The following is a 16477-nucleotide window of genomic DNA, read 5'->3' on the forward strand; positions in this document are numbered from 1 at the left end:
TTCTTAGCACATACAATAAGCACATCTTAAGTAGATACCCCTTTTCCCTCTCAATAACTAATCAGCCAGCAACTACATTGACGTAGCTTCAGATAAAACTCTCCTGGGAGCAACCAGACACTGTTTAAAGAAAAGGAGAAAAAAAAAAAAAGAAGGGCAGTAGACAATACAGACTTATGTCAGGATCTAAAAAGAATAAGCTTTGTGATGAAGCAAAATGGTTTTAAGTCCAGATGGCTTATAAGGGGCTGTTCTGCCCACTGTTCTGGAGAAAAACAAACGAACACTTTGAAAAGGCAACTTCCAAATTCAAAACAAATCTCTAGGGGTTGTTCCTTACTAGAGTCAAGATAAAAGAGACAAAAAAATCCCTTGAAAGTAGCAATTTTGACTACAGTATTTGTCTAAAAGCTAATACCACCAAATAAAAGGCTGATTTATTGCTAAGTATCAACCAAGATATTATTAGAATGGGAGGAAGAAAAATATTTCCATTATACTAAACAATTTCTGCCTGACAAGGTGGTGGCAGAGTGGATTGAGCATTGGCCTGACACTGAGGACACAGGTTCGAATTCCTGAGGTCACAGGCTTGAACACAGGCTCACCAGCTTGAGGGCAGGGTTGTGGGCTTAAGCACAGGACCATAGACATGACCCCATCCATGGTCACTGGCTTGAGCCCAAGGTCACTGGCTTGAGCAAGGAGTCACTGGCTCAACTGCAGCCCCCCATCAAGGCCCATATACAAGCAATTAATGAATAAACAACTAAAATGAAGCAACTATGAGTTGATACTTCTCACTCTACCCCTCTCTCTCTTCTCCATAAAATCAATTTTAAAAAATTATAGGATAGACCGGGGTCTCAAACTCGCGGCCCACCGAACAATTTCATGGATTAGTCTGCAGGCTGCACAAAATTGTTCGGTGGGCCGCGAGTTTGAGATCCCTGGGATAGACCATATTAATAATGCCAAGGGATGTGGTTGCCCCACCCTTTCAAATCCAAAATGTAAAAATTTTTCTAATACAAATGATTCAGTTTCTTCAAAACTAAATAGTGCCTGACAAGGCAGTGGCACAGTGGACAGAGCGTCGGACTGGGATGCGGAGGACCCAGGTTCGAGACCCCGAGGTCGCCAGCTTGAGCGTGGGCTCATCTGGTTTGAGTGTGGGCTCATCTGGTTTGAGCAAAGCTCACCAGCTTGGACCCAAGGTCACTGGCTCGAGCAAGGGGTTACTCAGTCTGCTGAAGGCCCGCGGTCAAGGCACATATGAGAAAGCAATCAACGAACAACTAAGGTGTCGCAACATGCAACGAGAAACTAATGATTGATGCTTCTCATCTCTCCGTTCCTGTCTGTCTGTCCCTGTCTATCCCTCTCTCTGACTCTCTCTGTGTCTCTGAAAAAAAAAAGAGAACTGTTAAAAATTAAGAGAAAATTTAAGAGACATAGTATACCAAGTATAAATATAAGGACTATCTTGTTTCAGTCCTCACCAAAACAACCAAGTATTGAAACCACATTTATGAGACATTTGGGGAAGTGTAGGAACACTGATTAAGTGTTACTAAGGAATAAGCATTATAACTTCTAGGTGTGATTTTTTAAAAACTATCTTTTAAAAATATACTGCTATGTACTCTTTGATCTACTTTAAAATTATGGTGCAGCCTGATTGATGGCGGTATAGTGGATAAAATTCGACCTGGAACACTGAAGTTGCTGGTTCGAAACCCTGGGCTTGCCTGGTCAAGGCACATATGAGAGTTGATGCTTCCTGCTCCTCCCTCCTTCTCTCTCTCACTCCTCTCTAAAAAAAGTGAATAATTTTTTTTTTTTTAATTATGGTACAAATTCTGAGGGGAAGTAAGAAAAACAGATAAAACTTGATATAAACTGTTTAAGTCAAGTAATGGATACAGGGGAGTTCTTCTTATCCTAGTCTCTCCACTTTTATACTTGGATATTTCCAGCCTAACCAGTGGTGGTGCAGTGGATAGAGCGTTGAGCTGGGATGCTGAGGACCCAGGTTTGAGACCCCAAGGTCATTGGCTTGAGCAGGGCTCATGGCTTGAGTGCAGGCTCACCAGCTTGGTCAAGAGGTTGCTGGCTTAAGGGTGAGATCATCAACATGATCCCAAGGTTGCTGGCTTGAGCAAGGGGTCACTGGCTTGTCCCCCAGTCAAGGCATGTATAAGAAAGCAATCAATGAACAACTAAGGTGCTGCAACTACAAGCTGATACTTCTTATCTCTCTCCCTTCTTGTTTCTCTTTAAAAAAAAAAAAAAATTTAAAAATTTTAAAACATACTTGGATATATCTACAATAAAAAGCTAATAAATGAGCTGGAATAGAATTATTAGTGGCATTTAAAATAGTATGACAGGCCTGACCTGTGGTGGCACAGTGGATAAAGCGTCGACCTGGAAATGCTGAAGTCGCCGGTTCAAAACCCTGGGCTTGCCTGGTCAAGGCACATATGGGAGTTGATGCTTCCTGCTCCTCTCCCTGTTCTCTCTCTATCTCTCCCTCTCTCTCTAATAAAAATGAATAAATAAAATCTAAAAAATAAAAATAAAATAGTATGACAAAATTTGGTAAGAAAACTTTCCTGTCATTAAAAATCAAATGTGCCCTGGCTGGATATTTTGATTGATTAGAGTATTGTCCCGAAGCACAGAGGTTGTCGGTCTGATCCCCGGTCAGGGCACATACAGGAATGGACAGATGTTCTCCTCTCTCTCTAAAATAAATTTAAAAATAAAAATCAAATGTACATGCACAGCCCTGGCCGGTTGGCTCAGCGGTAGAGCGTCGGCCTTGCGTGCGGAGGACCCGGGTTCGATTCCCGGCCAGGGCACACAGGAGAAGCGTCCATTTGCTTCTCCACCCCTCCGCCGCGCTTTCCTCTCTGTCTCTCTCTTCCCCTCCCTCAGCCGAGGCTCCATTGGAGCAAAGATGGCCCGGGCGCTGGGGATGGCTCTGTGGCCGCTGCCTCAGGCGCTAGAGTGGCTCTGGTCGCAACATGGCGACGCCCAGGATGGGCAGAGCATCGCCCCCTGGTGGGCAGAGTGTCGCCCCGTGGTGGGCGTGCCGTGTGGATCCCGGTCGGGCGCATGCGGGAGTCTGTCTGACTGTCTCTCCCTGTTTCCAGCTTCAGAAAAAAAAAAAAAAAAAAAAAATGTACATGCACAAAGGGGATGTACAAAGAGGTTCACTGAAGCGCTATTTGTAATAGTTTAAACTGAAAGATAACTTAAATATCTATCAACAGATAGTCGATAAATAAATATGATAGATCCATATTATGAAAACCTGTGGTGGCACAGTGGAGAGAGCATTGAACTGGAACACTGAGGTTGTCGGTTCGAAACCCCAGGCTTGCCTAGTCAAGTCACATATGAGAGTTGATGCTTCCTGCTCCTCCCTCCATTCTCTCTCTCTCCCCTCTCTAAAATGAATAAATTAAAAAATTAAAATAAGTAGAAAGAAAACTATGTAATTAGGGAATTAGGGTTAGGGTGGGGCTGGAAATGAGGAACGAATGGAAGTCTAAAAGCACTAGTTAGTAATATCCCTAGTCCTCAGAGCCATCCCAGGACAGCCAGGTGCTACCACACAGACGATAGGAAGTTTGTTTCCTGAAGAAACTCAGTAAGACAGCCTGACCAGGCGGTGGCGCAGTGGATAGAGCGTCGGACTGGGATACCGAGGAACCAGGTTCGAGACCCTGAGGTCGCCAGCTTGAGCGCAGGCTCATCTGGTTTGAGCAAAAGCTCACCTGCTTGAACCCAAGGTCACTGGCTCGAGCAAGGGGTTACTCGGTCTGCTGAAGGCCCGCGGTCAAGGCACATATGAGAAAGCAATCAATGAAAAACTAAGGTGTTGTAACACGCAACAAAAAACTAATGATTGATGCTTCTCATCTCTCTCCGTTCCTGTCTGTCTGTCCCTGTCTATCCCTCTCCTCTCTCTGACTCACTGTCTCTGTAAAAAATAAATAAATAAAATTTAAAAGAAAAAGAAACTCAGACAAATTCTACGCTAGGGGATACCAGGCATAGTCAAATGAAAGGAAAGGAATGGAGTGAAAATCTACCATATTTCCCCATGTATAAGATCCCATGTATAAGATGCACCTTAATTTTGGGGCCCGAAATTTAAAAAAGAATGTATTGCGTAAAGTTATTGAATTCAAGTTTTATTCATCATAAAATTCATACAACTCTTCATCACTGTCAAAACTCCCATCCATTAGCTTGTCCTCATCTGTGCCTGATGATGAATCAGTGTCTTCAAAAACAAGTTCAAAAACAAGTGTGAAAAAGTGGGAAATGTAAGTAAAAAGAAATCTACAACCACTGTATAAGACGCACCCAGTTTTTAGACACCAGAGTTTTCAGAAAAAAGTGTGTCTTATACATGGGGAAATACAGTATATACGGAACAGTAATACGGACAGCCCCTTCCCCTCACGCCTCCACAGATTCCCGCACCAGGCTTATCGACCACTGCACGCCTCAGAAGTCTCTGAGAACAGACCACGGGGTGTGGAAATCTGGGTTCCCAGCAGGCAATAACAGCACCCGCCACACAAAGCTCTGGCCCTCCTTTTCAGTGCTTCACTCTTAAAACGTGAAGGGATAATTAAGGGTGAGCAGCTATTTGAAGCTCCAACCTAAAAGAGGGACCAGAACTATCTATTTTAAAAAAAAATGGGACTCTGAGGAAACAGACAGGGCAGGAAACAAATAAACAAATGAAAACTATAATTAATATACTCAGAGACCAAAAAAAAGTCATTGCATCCAAGACACCAGAACAGTACGCTATTTTTAAAAAGAGGGGGTTTGAGGCGAGAGCAAGAACAAGAAAAGCTCTTGAACCTTATAAAAGTATAAAAACTGAACACTCTAGCACTTAGAATCAATCTGTTTTTCTTATATAAACTATACTTTCAGGTAACCAAACAGTTGATGAGGTAGAAGTTCTCCTTTATAAGAAAACTCGGCTAATAAATGCTGAAGGATTGAGTTAGACTAGTGCCATTTCCCGGTCCTTACCGAAATAAGAGGGAGTAGCCAGTCACTATTTAGATTTTCCTGGTTGTCTCATAAATGCTTTCATAGGCTCCAAAGTTCATATGTTGCATTTGGATGATACATCTCTCATGTCTCTTTAAATGACAGATTCTTAAGTCCTTTCTACTCAGTGCTCTTAGTAGCCATTGATGATCATATGGGAACACTATAAAAGCCATTGTAAAAGTATAAGTTAGATCTAGTCAGACATAGGTTGCTGCCAGTTATAAATAAATGAGACCAAACAGGCAGTTCACAGAAAAAGAAAGAATCATCAAGAAAATATGCTCAACCACACCAGTGATCTGAGAAAGGAAAATAAAACAAGAGGTTGTTTCACACACATCAGACAAGCAATAAAAACCAAAATGTCTGATAGTGTCAAGTGTTGGCAAAGATACAGGGAATATACACTACTAGTGTACACATATGCCTCAGTTAAGGATTAATTTCATACTACTCAAACTTAACAAGTTATAAAATCAGACTTCTGTCTTGTTAAAAGCAAATATGGCCCTGGCCAGTTGGCTCAATGGTAGAGCGTACGCCTGGCGTGTGGAAGTCTCGGGTTCGATTCCCAGTCAGGGCACACAGGAGAAGCACCCATCTGCTTCTCCACCCCCTCCCCCTCTCCTTCTTCTCTATCTCTCTCTTCCCCTCCCGCAGCCAAGGTTCCACTGGAGCAAAGTTGGCCCTGGGCAATGAGGATGGCTCCATGACCTCTGCCTCAGGCGCTAGAGTGGCTCCAGTTACAACAGAGCAACGCCCCAGATGGCACAGCATCGCCCCCTGGTGGGCATGCCAGGTCAATCCCGGTCGGGCGCATGCAGGAGTCTGTTTCTCTGCCTTCCCACTTCTCACTTCAGAAAAATACATACACACACACAAAAAGTAAATATTTCCAGGTGCACACAACTACCTGTGTGGGGGAATGAAAATTTTCCAAGTCAACAATAGTAGTACTATTAGCTGACTAGTATCACTAAGAACCATAACCATGCTTTCCATATTTTCATTACAATACTTTTAAGAAAAACAAAAACAGCAAGACATTTTTATATGCTTTAAAAAAACATTTTTAGAATTTCATACATACCTACTTCCTCAAAATAGAGCATATCAAATAAAACATAGACTATGTTGGTGAGAATCATCACTCTGAATCACTGTGAATCACAATTAAAAACCATACTGCGTTATCAGATGTGACACGTTCAAGATAAAAATCTTAATTTGACAACACTGAACCTGACTCTGAACCTTGACCTATTCAAACTCAGTTCTTTACCAGTTCTCTATGTGGCAGAGCAACTAGTATATTTTTAAAATATATGGAAAACTAATAACTACTACTTAAATCAGGGGTCCCCAAACTACAGCCCGTGGGCCGCATGCGGCTCCCTGAGGCCATTTATCCGGCCCCCACCGCACTTCCGGAAGGGGCACCTCTTTCATTGGTGGTCAGTGAGAGGAGCACATTGACCATCCCATTAGCCAAAAGCAGGCCCATAGTTCCCACTGAAATACTGGTCAGTTTGTTGATTTAAATTTACTTGTTCTTTATTTTAAATATTGTATTTGTTCCCATTTTTTTTTACTTTAAAATAAGATATGTGCAGTGTGCATAGGGATTTGTTCATAGTGTTTTTTTTATAGTCCGACCCTCCAACGGTCTGAGGGACAGTGAACTGGCCCCCTGTGTAAAAAGTTTGGGGACCCCTGACTTAAATATATCAAAAAAATAAATGTCATTTTTTATGTTGGTTTTGTGTGTGTGTGTGTGTGTGTGTGTGTGTGTGTGTGTGACAGAGACAGAGAGAGGGACAGATAGGAACAGACAGACAGGAAGGGAAAGAGATGAGAAGCATCAATTCTTCGTTGCAGCTCCTTTCTTGTTGATTAACTACTTTCTCCTATGTGCCTTGACTGGGGGGCTCCAGCAGAGCGAGTGACCCCTTGCTTAAGCCAGTGACCCCGAACTCAAGACAGTAACCCTGCGCTCAAGCTGGTGAACCCGTGCTCAATCCAGATGAGCTGGCACTCAAGCCAGTGACCTCATGATTTCAAACCAGGGTCCTCTGCATCCCAGTCTGACACTCTATCCACTGCGCCATCGCCTGGTCAAGTTAAATGTCATGTTTCTGTAGCTGTCTGCACACATTACACACTTTGCTCTGTGACACATAACCAACTTAAATGACATCCTGTCTTTGTCAAGAACACCTTTACAGCCTGACCAGGCGGTGGCGCAGTGGACAGAGCATCAGACTGGGATACGGAAGGACCCAGGCTCGAGACCCCGAGGTCGCCAGCTTGAGTGCGGGCTCATCTGGTTTGAGCAAAGCTCACCAGCTCGGTCCCAAGGTCGCTGGCTCCAGCAAGGGGTTACTCGATCTGCTGCAGCCCCACGGTCAAGGCACATATGAGAAAGCAATCAATGAACAACTAAGGTGTCACAATGAAAAACTGATGATTGATGCTTCTCATCTCTCTACGTTCCTGTCTGTCCCTATCTATCCCTCTCTCTGACTCTATCTCTGTAAAAAACAAAAAAAAAAAAAAAACAAACAAAAACACCTTTACATACAGTACAGTACTTGTTTAGAATGAGTACCTAGGGCTTCCCACAGTACTATTCATTCTTGTACGTCTACTCTGGGCACAATTTTATTTTTTATATTTATTTTATTAGGAGAGAAAAACATCAATTTGTTGTTCCACATAGTTGTACATTCACTGGCTTCTTCCTGTATGTGTGCCCTGACCAGGGATCGAATGGGCAACCTTGGTGTGTCAGGATGACATAATTACCAGTTGAGCTACCTGGAACAGGGCACAGTGTGTTTTATAAGTGAATAAATGGGATGAATAGATAGGTAGGTAGATATCTGACATATAGGTAACATTTAGTATATATTAACCAAATGCTGGAGCTTTGTAAAGCTCATTTTCCTTGTATAATCCTCACAACAATCCCATGAGGTTGTTACTATTCTTATCTCTATTTTGAGATTAAAAAATTGAGGGCTGCCTGACCAGGCGGTGGTGCAGTGGATAGAGCATCGGACTGGGACCCAGGGGACCCAGGTTTGAAACCCTGAGGTTGCCGGCTTGAGCGCAGGCTCATCAGTTTGAGTGCAGGCTCACCAGCTTGAGCGCAGGGTTGCTGGCTTGAGCATAGGATCATAGGGATGACCCCATGGTCGCTGGCTTGAGTCCAAGGTCACTGGCTTGAGCAAGGAGCCACTTCCTCTGCTGTAGCCCCTGGTCAAGGCATATATGAGAAAGCAATCAATGAACAACTAAGGTGCTCCAATGAAGAATTGATACTTCTCATCTCTCTCCCTTCCTGTCTATCTGTCCCTCTCTCTGCCTCTCTCTCTGTCGCACACACACAAAATAAGTGGAATAACAAACTGATGTTTCTTTCTTTCTCTCTCTTTTTCTCTCTCTCCCTCTCCCTATCCTCTTCCTCTCTAAAACCCTTCTGGAAGCACGTGCACCCCTGCCCCTTGTTTCTCCTAAACTCTAAGGGGCACAAAATTTGCAACCAAGGGAGTGATAGGCAGCAGCAGCTCGTCTGGGCTAACCCCTGAACCTGTCTCCAAGGCCCCCTTTCTTTGCTCTCTCAGTCCCTTCTCAATGTATTCCTGCATGGTCAGTAAATTCTTCCTTTACTTGCTGCAAAAACAAACAAACAAAAAAATTACCTAGCCCAACCTTTGCAAATGAAAAGGAATCCCTATAGGTCCTGGCCGGTTGGCTCAGTGGTAGAGCGTCGACCTGGTGTGCAGGAGTCCCAGGTTCGATTCCTGGCCAGGGCACACAGGAGAAGCACCCATCTGCTTCTCCATCCCTCCCCCTCTCCTTCCTCTCTGTCTCTCTCTTCCCTTCCCGCAGCCAAGGCTCCACTGGAGCAAAGTTGGCCCAGGTGCTGAGGATGGCTCTATGGCCTCTGCCTCAGGCGCTGGAATGGCTCTGGTTGCAACGGAGCAACGCCCCAGATGGGCAGAGCATCGCCCTCTGGTGGGCATGCCAGGTGGATCCCAGTCGGGCGCATGCGGTGTGGGAGTCTGTCTGCCTCCCCGTTTCCAATTTCAGAAAAATACCAAAAAAAAAGAATCCCTATAATATATACTTTTTGTTTAAATTTGATTGATTTTAGAAAGAGCAAGAAATAAAAGGGGAGGGAGGGAAAGAGAGAGAAGCATTCATTTGTTGTTCCACTTAGTTGTGCACTCATTAGTTACTTATGTGTACTAACCAGGAATCGGAACCAGCAACCTTGGCATTTCAGGACATCACTCTAACAAACTGAGCAAACAGGCCAGGGCTCTACAATACTTCTGACAGTACTTCCAGTGATCTTCATATTTCACTTTTTAAAATGAATAAATATTTCTAGGATATCTACTATGCATAGGACAATATAGGTGAAGTGTCTGCAGTACCACTCAGAAGAAATTACGGCTTTTCTGCATATGTAAAAGTCAAAAGATTTATTGAAGAACTTTTTGGAAGTTTTTGCATAACTTGGCACCAACAGCAAGGACAACAATTGAATGCACAATAGAGAACTTTAAATAGTTAGGCTTAGCAATTTGACCTTTAGTATATTTATCCATCCATCCATCCATCGAACAAACCAACAGTGTCTATTAAATACCTCCTAGATTCCAGTAGTTTAGTAAGGGAATTAAAGCGATAGGTTAGTTTGATATAGCATTGGAAGGGCTATGGGAAGGGAAGGACAGTATGATGTAGGAAGATATAAAATGGGCACAATCCACAGTTGATGTCCATAAAAGGAATCCCAGAATTGAAATCTGAAAAATGAAGAATGTTAACCAGGCAACAGAGCAGAAAGCATGCATCAAGCATACAGGCAGCTTTTAAGAATGCCTGGAAAGAATACACTTTGCAAAGCAAGCGCAAAGTGTTCAGTATGGCTCAGAAAGGAAAAGATGAGGCTGGTAAGAACAGAAGAAGCCAGACTGGGTCTTGTATGTTAGGTACTTCAGTCATCTCAAGAACTTGAGACAGAACCACTAATGGCTTTTAGTCTGGAGATGATCTCTGGATACAGTATGATGGGTAGTTAATAGGTTGGCAATACTGCAAGCAGATAGATCAGGTATAGGACACATTTAGTTGTCCATTCATTTATTCAGAAATATTCACTGGGTACCTCCTAAGTGCCAGACACCAGTATACAGTCAAAGTGACACAAAGTTGTAAGTCTATGGAGTTCGGATTTAGGGCAAACAATGTGGGTGTGCTGAATCAGAGCAATGAAATAGATTTGAAAAGAAAGACTCGCCTGACCAGGTGGTGGCACAGTGGATAGAGCTTAGGACTGGGATGCGAAGGACCCAGGTTCGAGACCCCCGAGGTCACCAGCTTGAGTGCGGGCTCATCTGGTGTGAGCAAAGCTCACCAGCTTGGACCCAAGGTCTCTGGCTTGAGTGAGGGGTCACTCGGTCTGCTGAAGGCCCGCAGTCAAGGCACATATGAGAAAGCAATCAATGAACAACTAAGGTGTCACAACGAAAAACTAATAATTGATGCTTCTCATCTCTCTCCGTTCCTGTCTGTCTGTCCCTCTCTCTGACTCTCGCTCTACCTCTGAAAAAAAAAAAAAAAGGAAAGACTCCAGAAATATTTAAAAGTTGGAAACAAAAGAAAGCAATAGGGAGGAAGGAAAGTGAAGAGTTAAGGATGATAACCAAGTGCCTGGCCAGGTGGCCGTGGTATCCCTCATGAAGACAGGGAACAGAAGAGAAGCAGTATTGGAAGACATTGGCATCCAATAAACAGTAATAATATGCAACAACAACTCCAGAAAGAGATCTGACCTTAACGTTCTTAAGCTGTCAGTCAAGTTCACAAGGAAAGAATCTTGTTGGTTTTACTCACAACTGTATCCCCAGTGTACAGTTGTATGGGAACAGAGTTGACACTCAATAGCTATTAAATGATGAATGAAATGATATACATTTTGGAACAGTCAACAAATGGTAGCTAAACTCACTGGAATGGATAATATCAGCTAGGCAGAGTGCAGAGTGGGAACCAGGGTGGACCTTAAAAAGAATGCCAAGAAACACAGAAATCAATGTAAGAGAAATCCAAAGAGTAATCAGGTAAGTAGGAGAAAAACCAACAGATGTTAAAGTCACAGAACCAAAATTTAATGTTTCATTTTAAAATTTTACTTTAAATTTAACAGGGTGACAATGATCATTAAGAATATATAGGTTTCGGCCCTGGCCGGTTGGCTCAGTGGTAGAGCGTCGGCCTGGCGTGCAGTAATCCCAGGTTCGATTCCCGGCCAGGGCACACAAGAGAAGCACCCATCTGCTTCTCCACCCCTCCTCCTCTCCTTCCTCTCTGTCTCTCTCTTCCCCTCCCACAGCCAAGGCTCCATTGGAGCAAAGTTGGCCCGGGCGCTGAGGATGGCTCTGTGGCCTCCGCCTCAGGCGCTAGAATGGCTCTGATTGCAGGAGAGCAACACCCCAGATGGGCAGAGTATCGCCCCCTGGTGGGCGTGCCAGGTGGATCCTGGTCGGGCGCATGCGGGAGTCTGTCTGACTGCCTCCCCGTTTCCAACTTCAGAAAAATACAAAAAAAAAGAAAAATATTAACCTCTTACTCATCCCTGCAACAGGCATATATTGTAAACTTTAAAATTAACTCATATGGACTATCAGATATTAGAAAATGCTGTCAAATATAAATACTATTGTGGTTATATGGTAGAATGCTCTCATTTTTTGCAAGATTGGTACTTTAGTACTGAAGGGTAGTGTCATAACATCTGCAATTTATTTTGAAATGGTTTAGTAATTTAAAATTTGTATATGTATATACATGTGTATGTATATATGCACACACACATACATAAACATACAGACATAGTAAAAACTACTGAATCGCCTGACCTATGGTGGTGCAGTGGATAAGGGTCGACCTAGAACGCTGAGGTCGGTGGTTCAAAACCCTGGGCTTGCCCAATCAAGGCACATGTGGGAGTTGATGCTTCCGGCTCCCCATCTTCTCTCTAAAATAAATAAATATATGACTACTGAATCTAATTAATATACAGATGATGAATGTACTTTTAATTTTTCTGTATGTTTGAAAATTTTCCTAATAAAATGCTGAGGGAAAATGTACTGAAAACATAAACTGACCCTAAAGAACAAAAGTGGCATTTTATAGTTCCTAATAATAATTCTATATCGTAAACTTGGAAACTTCTCTATTGCATTGATTAATATATAAGTTCCCATTGTTCAGTTCAAACATTTTGGGGAGCACTTATCAGGCCAAATCACTGGATATTAGAATTCCTAAGTGAATAAAACAGTCTTACATTCAAACTAATAACTAAATAATGCTGGCCAAAATTTGAAAATGTACAGAATTTACACACATATTTTTAAGTATAAGCTTTCTGAATAGACACATTACATATGTAATTAAACTGAACCTATACTGATTTCTTTTCATCTCAACCTAATTATTTAGGTAACAGCTGTATTCATTATGAGTGCTGAGCACAGCAAAAAAGGTGTTTTTAAAATAACTCAGCCATTAGTCAACAGAACAAAAGAACACATTTGGCCAGATTCTAATACTAGCTTTCCTGGGAACCAAAGGTTCCATATGATTTAAGTATGCAGCTAAGGAGTCCAAGAATCAGAAACCAAACTAAGGCAAAGAATTGGATCTGTGATCTAGGGCACACATGAAAGTAGTCTGGTGAATAGTTCTTACTCTGCTAATTCATCCTCTGATTAGAGGTAACTGATCCAGCTAGATACTTTACCCATTTTGCTATTCTTGTCATTTTAACTAAGTAAAAATGTAAATGCCACTATAAGGGCCATCACTGTATCTCACTTAAGACACCTAGATTCAGAAAACTGAAGGAAAATAATGGGTAAGATGTGTCTTAAAGAGCTAAACAATGGCTAACTTATTTCACAAAGTGTCTGGTGTAGGAACTGACTAGGATCAAGGCCATACCTACTGTGGGTAGGGGCAGTGTGTAGCTTATTCAAATGGTTCAACAAGAAAAAACAACGGTATTTTTTAAAATATGAAAATATGTACTTTTTAAAAAGTGTTTTTAAATGTATTAGTTTTGTGTACAAAATAATTTAGGTAATACAAAGATCAATGAAGCACTAAGACACAGCCTCAGCATTCTAAAACTTATGTTTGAATGAATAAATTAAGACATAAACTTTCAAAAAGCTGCTGATGCCCTGGCCGGTTGGCTCAGCGGTAGAGCGTCGGCCTGGCGTGCGGGGGACCCGGGTTCGATTCCCGGCCAGGGCACACAGGAGAAGCGTCCATTTGCTTCTCCACCCCCCCCTCCTTCCTCTCTGTCTCTCTCTTCCCCTCCCGCAGCCACAGCCAGGGCTCCATTGGAGCAAGGATGGCCCGGGCGCTGGGGATGGCTCCTTGGCCTCTGCCCCAGGCGCTGGAGTGGCTCTGGTCGCGGCAGAGCGACCCCCGGAGGGGCGGAGCATCGCCCCCTGGTGGGCAGAGGTCCGCCCCTGGTGGGCATGCCGGGTGGATCCCAGTAGGGCGCACGCGGGAGTCTGTCTGACTTGTCTCTCCCCGTTTCCAGCTTCAGAATAAATTTAAAAAAAAAAAAAAAGCTGCTGCCCCTCGCACAAACTGAACCAATAGAGAAGTTAAGTAAGCACCTGAGTCAATTCCTGGATCAAAAACCTTTAGTTCACTGAAGATGTCACACTTAAGATACTGGTTCCTAAAACACTAAATAGGTACCACACAGACTTCACTTTTAAAAGAAGTTTGAGCCCTAGCCTATGGTGCAGTGGATAGAGTGTCGCCAGGAGTGTGAAGGCTGTATGTTTGATCCCAGGGCACATAAAATGAAGATGCACCCACTTCTTCTTTCCCTCCCTCCCTCCGACCTTGCATGATAGAAGGTAAGTAAAGAAACTGGGCCTGACCAGGCAGTGGCTCAGTGGATAGAGCGTCGGACTGGGATGTGGAGGACCCAGGTTCAAGACCCTGAGGTCACCAGCTTGAGCACGGGCTCATCTGGTTTGAGCAAAAAGCTCACCGGCTTGGATCCAAGGTCCCTGGCTCGAGCAAGGGGTTACTCAGTCTACTGTAGTCCCATGGTCAAGGCACATATGAGAAAGCAATCAATGAACAACTACGGTGTTGCAACGAAAAACTAATGACTGATGCTTCTCATCTCTCTCCGTTCCTGTCTGTCTGTCCTTACCTATCCCTCCCTCTCTCTGTGTGTCTCTGTAAAAAAAAAAAAATTAAAAAAAAATAAAGAGGCCTGACCTGTGGTGGCGCAGTGGATAAAGCGTCGACCTGGAAATGCTGAGGTTGCCGGTTCGAAACCCTGGGCTTGCCTGGTCAAGGCACATATGGGAGTTGATGCTTCCAGCTCCTCCCCCCTTCTCTCTCTCTGTCTCTCTCTCCTCTCTCTCCCTCTCTGTCTCTCTTCTCTCTTTCCTCTCTAAAATGAATAAATAAAATAAAAAAAATTTTTTTAAATAAAATCTAAAAAATAAATAAATAAAAAATAAAGAGCCTGACCAAGCAATGGCGCAGTGGATAGAGCGTCGGACTGGGATGCGAAAGACCCAGGTTCAAGACCCCGAGGTCGCCAGCTTGAGCGCGGGCTCATCTGGTTTGAGCAAGGCTCACCAGCTTGGACCCAAGGTCGCTGGCTCAAGCAAGGGGTTACTCGGTCTGCTGTAGGCCCGCGGTCAAGGCACATATGAGAAAGCAATCAATGAACAACTAAGGTGTTACAACAAAAAACTGATGATTGATGCTTCTCATCTCTCTCCGTTCCTGTCTGTCTGTCCCTGTCTATCCCTCTTTCTGACTCTCTCTCTGTCCCTGTAAAAAAAAGAAAAAGAAAAAGAAAGAAACTGGGCTGAAGAGAGAATATCTTTGCTGGGGAAAAGATGTGACTTTCACAGTTGCAACACCTTAGTTGTTGTTTGATTGCTTTCTCACATGTGCCTTCATGGAGGATTCAGCCAAACCAGTGACCCCTTGCTCAAGCCAGAGACCTTTGGGCTTAAGGCAGTGATCAGGGGATCATGTCTATGTGCCCACGTTCAAGATAGCAACCCTGCACTCAAGCGGTGAGCCTGCACTCAAGCAGGTGACCTCAGGATTTTGAACCTGTGTCCTCAGCATACCAGGCCAATACTCTATCCACTGCGCCACCGCCTGGTCAAGTGAAAGATGTGATTTTGTATCGCCAGTTCGATCTCTCATTCCTCTCACTCTAAAATTAATAAATAAATAAAAATTTTAACTTTAAAGTTTTAATTAAAATATTTTAATTTTTTTATTTATTGTTTTTAGCAAGAGAAATGGGTGGGGGAGGGGGGACGACGACACAGGAACATCACCGTTCCTGTATGTGCCCTGACCAGAGATCAAACCAACAATCTCTAAGCTATGGGAAGATGCTCTAACCCAGGGGTCCCCAAACTTTTTACACAGGGGGCCAGTTCACTGTCCCTCACACCATTGGAGGGCTGGACTATAAAAAAAACTATGAACAAATCCCTATGCATACTGCACATATCTTATTTTAAAGTAAAAAAAAAACAGGAACAAATACAATATTTAAAATAAAGAACAAGTAAATTTAAATCAACAAACTGACCAGTATTTCAATGGGAACTATGGACTTGCTTTTGGCTAATGAGATGGTCAATGTGCTCCCACCAATGAAAGAGGTGCCCCTTCCGGAAGTGCGGCGGGGGGCCGGATAAATGGCCTCAGGGGGCTGCATGTGGCCCGCGGGCCGTAGTTTGGGGACCCCTGCTCTAACCAATATGTCTTGGGGAATTAAAATATTTTTATGAATGAATGAGAACTATAACATCAATAAGAACAATGGGCACTCGCCAGGTAGCTCAGCTGGTTAGAGCATCATCTCCATACTCCAAGGTTATGGGTTGGATCCTGGGTTCAGGCACATCTGAGAAACAACCAATGAATGGAATGTACAACTAAATGAAACAATAAAATGATGTTTCTCTCTCTCCCTACTTCTCTCTTTCTCTAAAATCAATATATTTTAAAAAAAAATAGTTATTTTGTTGATTTTAGAGAGTGGAAGGGGGAGAGTAAGAGAAAGACAGGAACATCGATCTGTTCTCTATGTGGTCTGACCAGGTATTGAACCGGCAACTTCTGTGCTTCTGGACGATGCTTTAACCAACCGAGTTATCCGGCCAGGGCTAAAATCAATAAATTTAAAAAAAAAATTTTTTTTTGCCTGACCAGGTGGTGGCATAGTGGATAGAGCATCGAACTGGGATGCAGAGGTCCCAGGTTCGAGACCCTGAGGTTGCCA

The 16477-nt window shown here is 43.3% G+C and overlaps 1 protein-coding gene and 1 non-coding gene across 4 annotated transcripts in view; one reads left to right on the plus strand and one right to left on the minus strand.

The window, feature by feature from the left end:
- The window catches only part of SPAG9 (sperm associated antigen 9), a 142407-nt gene that overhangs the window by 120291 nt on the left and 5639 nt on the right, over window positions 1-16477 (minus strand). The window lies entirely within an intron of this gene.
- TRNAA-UGC (transfer RNA alanine (anticodon UGC)) lies at window positions 2792-2867 on the plus strand. Its single transcript has one exon. It is a non-coding gene; the product is annotated as a tRNA-Ala (tRNA).

Source organism: Saccopteryx bilineata, chromosome 2 (genome assembly GCF_036850765.1).
Source record: "Saccopteryx bilineata isolate mSacBil1 chromosome 2, mSacBil1_pri_phased_curated, whole genome shotgun sequence".
NCBI classification, from domain to species: domain Eukaryota; kingdom Metazoa; phylum Chordata; class Mammalia; order Chiroptera; family Emballonuridae; genus Saccopteryx; species Saccopteryx bilineata.